We start from the raw sequence: 6,339 nt of genomic DNA, 5'->3' as shown, positions 1-6,339 counted from the left end.
CATGGCAGAAAACAAGCAGTGAAGATACGGTTCTGCCAGCAAAAAGCCCATTTGTTTGCAGCCCCTTATCCCTGATTTTTTCCAGGTATAAGGAGCTGGCAAGAGGAGGATTTTGCCAGCAGAACCATGTCTTCACTGCTTGTTTTCTGCTGTGAATATGCAAATAAGAGACCATTTTGCATTTTTGAGACTGCTTCTTTGCATCAAGCTGCCAGTACTAGGGGTGACTGTAGCACTAGCCCAACTGTTCGGTGGCTAGAGCCACCAAATCTGAAATAAAATTAGTTTGCAAAACTATGAGGCCAAATCATTTAATGAATTTGTTTTCAGTAGTTGCTTAATTTGAAACTACTAAAGGTTTCTACCCTTGCTGCACCATTGGAAATTTCTGTATATTTCAAGTGGATTCAGAGAGATAATCTAAGATAATAACTATTCAAGTTTACTGCTCTCTCTTTAATCCATTTAGGAATGATGGGTGTCATTACTATTTCACCTAAAATTCTAACATCCTTCCAACAGTGTGTGCATCATAGCTGTTGTGAGGAAGATAACAGCTGATTGATTGAAATATATTACTTTATAGGCAAAGTTCAAATAATCTATTGCACTATGGTTTACTCTTGCACTAACATTACACTTTTGATTTAGCTATTTATGTCCACAGAACTTCTGCCAAATTTTTCTTAAGTCAACATGATCCCAACATGATCTTGGAAATGCCACGAAAACAACAGTAAAGACTCTCCTAGTTTTTCCTCAACTAAAGGAAATCTAATTGGCCTCCTTTCAAAAAGTTACAACTAACATGTAAGAGTAATCTGTCTCTAAAGAGAAAATAAGCAAATAATGGAGGACTGAGGTCATCCCTATGTTCTGAATGACCACATGCTACAAAAATGAATTGAATAATTTAAACTAAAATAAGCAAGACACATTGGTATGTTTTTATGCATAAAATATTTTGTTTGAATTTGTACCTGGGTGAATGAAAATTATTCATGCACCCCGTAACACCAGTTTCTTCTTTTGCTAAGAGGTGCAGTAACAACCTATAACTTGAAACTTGGATTCTGTGATTAAACAGAACATGAAACAGTAGAATAGAAGGTAACTATAAACCTTCATTTATTAATCTCCTTGTTATGACTAATAATGAATCAGCTAACCGTTGCCTGAAGTGTTCTTCAGAACTCCACCCTTAGGAGTAATGTTCATATACTCAAGTTACATGTGATCAAATGGATCTGCTATTTTCTGAAAGATTAATGCCTCTAGCCCAGCACAGAGTCCTCATGAATGCTATGAGTTCAGAATGATACTCCTTCCTGAAATTACTGTTTTATTAGAAGGAAATACAATACTTCTCCACGATTCCAATGCATTTTGTGATTCGTTTCATTGCAAAATTAAACATGAACTATACAGTTTAAAAATAAAATGACTTCATATTGCTGTCTTCCTATTAATGAATTTCTGTCACATGAAAATTCATGTGAAAAGTTTACAAGAAAAGTAAATTGTCACATGACAGAAAATTCTCAAAATTATTCCTATAGTGCATGGGACACCTTCATTATCTCCTCCCAGAGGAGAATTTTTAACTCTGAGAATGTGGCCTTCAGAAGTTTTCGTAGACTGTAGAAAGTTGACAGCACTGGGACTTCATAGTTAGGTACAGATACAGAATAATTACATAAAGTGACACTCACAGTTCTAATTTGCTACAACATTAGTTTTTTTTTTAATTCAAACTTTTTATTCAAATGCCAATCAGTTTTTTTAAACAAATAAGCAATCTTCCACAGTCTTTGTAACACAAACATTCAGCTGAATGATACTGGATTGTTACATCAAAAGGAATGAGAAACGGACTATATGCAAATGCAGCATAGGAAAAATAGCACAAAATAAATACAGTGCATAATACATTTAATTTTTTTAAATAATCTTATTTATAAAAGAATCTTTAATAATAGGATGACTATATCCATGAAATTGTTGCCTCTGTGTACTGTGCCTTTAATTTGTTAAGCATGCTCTCTGTATGCATATTGCAGCACCCAATTGTTTTTAAAGGTCCTAATTCCTTTTCCAAAACCAACATGATACTTTGAGGCTTGCCATAAAAATTTATCAAAACAACAGATATAGGAATTTTTTTAAATGGCCAAAAATTCAAGGCTATGATTTGAAAGCCTTGCAGTTGAACAGGTGCAAACCGCTGGATGTAGGCTCTTATTTTCATTTAAATCAGGCACATTTTAGTTTACTTTCTGATCAAAATCAACTTAAGCTAAACTATAATAACCACTCAAACTGAGCAAGTCAATGAAGGAGTTTGCTTTAGTTTTACCAAATACAATTAAAAGCTGTTTTTAATTGAACTGATGCAACTGTCTCATATAGAAACTCCCCAGACTGCAATTCTCAACAGCTTACTTGATTCGTGAAACATTAATTCCAGTCACATAGGTGGCTTTCCAGTTTTGTGGAACATTTGCAGTTTTTTAAGGACATATTCAGTATTTTTGACAGTTGCTCAGCTATTTCACACTCTATATCTGATTGCAACCTTTATTCAGAGGAAAATGCTATAATTTGTTCACTAGTGCACATTTTAAAAAGCTTTTAATGTCCTTACAGGAATGCACCCTTAAAGGAAAACCTAGCAAAACACAATGCTGAGAAAAACATGGTATTCTGTAAAAATGCATTAGCGAAAACCTCTAACCTCATACTTAACCACATTCAAAAATGCCAATGCTTACAAAAGGGTTTGTGGAAGCCAATTTATTTCTTTATGACATAGCCAGCTGGATATAAAGCAATATATATTTGGAGTCCATTGCTTCCGCTGGTTCCCACACCATAATATCCTGCAGAACACTTTGTAACTTTTGTCTGTAAATTTATGATTTCGGTTAAACAAGATGTCACATTCAGAAATAAAGTTTAAATGCAACAAACAAACAAAAAAACAAACAAAAAACCCAAACACCCACCCCCACCCCCAAGAAGAGGAAAATCCAAGGAAAAACTCTCCCCTCCGGTCTACACTTTTAGATTGTTTATTATAAATGGCATGCACCTTTCTACGAGTTAAACTCAAAACTACAACTCTTACTGCAGACTTAGGGTGACCCTATTTCCCTGTCCCAAATACAGGACAGGGAGCTATGGGGCAGGAAGGGCAGCCAACCCCCAGGGTGCTGGCATCCACCCCTGTCCCTAAGGAGGTGGTGGCTGCAGGTGCTCCTGGGCCCGGAGCCCTGGGGAAGTGGCAGACGTGGACACTCCCTGCCCGGAACTCCAGGAAAGCAGCAGCCATGGGCGTTCCCACACGCACCTCCACCCCCTTGTAAGGGCTAAATACGGGACAATTAGCCCCTTTTAAAAAATAAGTAGGGACACCATTTTGGCATCCAGAACACGAGACTGTCCCACCCAATATGGGATGGTTGGTTATCCTGTGTAGACTACAGCCTTCTGCTAAACATGACAACAGCTCAAGGGCATTCACACACCCCAATCAGTGACACCCATGGGGTGGAGGGAGTTTAAGACTAATGGGTGGCTAAAAATGTGTCATTTTAGAAGATTATTACAATCTTATATTTTATATATGCCAAAATACATCTCTAAGAGAGAACAAAGACTTTTACATCACTATGCAGTTATCTGAATAATTGCATTGTAGCTGGGCCCTTGAACATATTACTTTCTGAAGCAATTTTTCACTTATTCTGATTATGAATCACCTACTAAATATTCCTTGGGCCTCCTCTATTTATGGGTCTCTTCTATTTATGAGCTAACTGTTCAAAGACTACAGATTAAATACACACAAACAGTGGAAGGGTATATTTAAAGTAACATTTCACAAGTGAAAATGAAACTAATAGCAAAATTGGAAACAAAGGTTTATGTATGATTTTTGTTCCTTTGTAATAAATTACTGTGCACATACAACATTGTCTCTAATGTACTATGATTGTATACAGGGATAGGCTTAAATTGGGCTATATACAGTCGTAAACAGAAGGGTCAACAGTGACAAGAATTTATTTAAGAAGAGATAATGCAAAGCTTGGAATTTTTCAAAATAACATAAAAGGATCTTAGATCACAATCTTCCAAGTTATTTAGGATTTCAATGAGAACGAGGTGCCTAAATGCCTTTGAGGATCTAGTTCCCACAAACCTAACATGAGCTGAAATTCATTCCCTCTCATTTTGCTATTTTCAATGGGAAGTACAGTGGGATTGGGGGTGTCTGCATCCTTTAAGCTCATTTGAAAATATCAATGGAAATGAAAATGATACTTCACGGAACAAAGTTGTTTACATTTATTGCTGACAGAGATACAAGCTTGTGCCTGTTATAACCAGAGGTGGGAAAAGTACCCCAAAAGTTACTTGAGTAAAAGTACTGCTGCTTGGGTGAGGGTGGGGGAATGTGCTGAACTCACCAGTGCCTCTCTGGAAAACTACTTGAAAAAAAGTACACAAACGCCACATATAGATTGTACTCAGGTATCCAGAAGTGAAAGCAGCTGCACTTTTATTCAAGTAACTTTTGGGATACTTTTTCCATCTTTGGTTACAACTAACACGAAAGTTGTTTAAAAGGCTTTACATCTAAAAGGGGGGTGGGTGGGTGTGTGTGTGTGTGTGTTTTGTTTTGCATCATTTTGCTCTACTTGTAATTGCTTCTAACAGCACTTTCCCCATTTTTAATCAAACTAAGAAAAAAGTAAAATTAGCACTTACTATAGCTATACGGAAGAACTGTTAAGTGATCAGTCATGCACGTTATCTGTGAACTTATAGATGGATCATGTGTTTTGCACAATACAGCCTGCATATGAAAGTTAAGGGTTGAACAACTAAGGCTGTGAATTGATCAAATAGTGATACATGATTAAAGTACAAACAGTAACCCAAATTCTGCATTGTGCAGAGTCCCACTGACATTAATGAGAATCTGGAGTAACACAACCTATTGGACGATTGGGGTCTTTGGTTTCACATTACGTTAAGCCACGATTTGATACAACACAGCACATATTTAAAGAAAAGACAACAAATGTTTTCCACTTACAGTGTCTTTGTCTATCCTTTCTTTCCAACACTAAGAGAGAAAGATGGGTTTTAGAGAGAGAGACCTCCTAACCAGTAATTTTCACTCTAAATTATGTTTAGTAAATGGTCAGGCATTTCTGGCAAGGGAGAACAGTCCAGGCTGCTATAAAGTGTAATGATATCCTTCAGTGAATTAAGCATTTATTTGTCATTATATTTATCTCAACAGCAGGGGGTTAGAAACGTAGGGGATTTCAGCACTGTCTACAGATTACCTAAAATAGAACAACTTTTCAAATCTAGCCAAGTGACAAACTTCCTCTAACCCACCTGATACAGAATAATTTGCTGATGCTATTTCCTTTCATTCTTCAGACATCTCTTGCTCTTCAAACACCCTTCCTGCTGCAAATTATACTGGTCATTTCAATCATGTACTAACTTTGGTCATCCTTATTTTGTCTTTTTATTGTTTAAAGAAAATACTTGTAGGCTATAAAGGCTAGGTTTTTGTATTGCTTGGATTAGCAAAAGCTGCAGGAATGATGGGAAAGGTCATATGTGTTAGAAGAGAACTTTAAAATAGCATAAACCACTCAGACTGCCAATGGGGGGTGGGGGTGGACAAAGGGGGCAATTACGCCCTGAGCTTTGGGCCCCTTTGAATTGCTGCATGTACTCTGGGGTGAAAGGGAAGCCACTGCTCCAATCCGGGCAGCGCTGGAGGCCCAATGCCCTACACCCCATCCCTTCTCCCCTGGGCCCTACCCCTTCCTAGACATGGAGCTGGGCCCCTCACTTTGTCCCATGACCCACCACTTAAACCACTGAGACATATTTTGAACACTGGACTTAAAATCATTTAATCAAGTACCTTAAATAAGGAAACAGTATTATAGGACAGTATGTAGCAGTGCTGGAATAATTATGTTAGAATTTATTCAAAAAGGTGAAAAGTTTACACATGGCTACACCTAGTCCAGAATGAACTCTGTCATGGATTCAGTTATTTTTTGGAATGTTCTACTTTCAATTGTAAAACTCTTCACACAATCTTTTAAAACAATTAACATTTAAAACAAGCTTTCCTTCTGTCAGTTAAGTCACAGAACTCAATCCTTCTTGTGCCACCAGACTTCACTTGGGACACAAAGCCCATCATTCCTGCCTATCCCGGGACACTCTATGAATTTCTTCCGTACTGCTAAGTCATGTAAGTTTTTCCCTCTCTTAGGAGTGTTTGACTAAAATATT

The sequence above is a fragment of the Carettochelys insculpta genome, chromosome 2 (genome assembly GCF_033958435.1).
Source record: "Carettochelys insculpta isolate YL-2023 chromosome 2, ASM3395843v1, whole genome shotgun sequence".
In the NCBI taxonomy this organism is placed as follows: domain Eukaryota; kingdom Metazoa; phylum Chordata; order Testudines; family Carettochelyidae; genus Carettochelys; species Carettochelys insculpta.
This window is presented reverse-complemented; position numbering follows the sequence as displayed.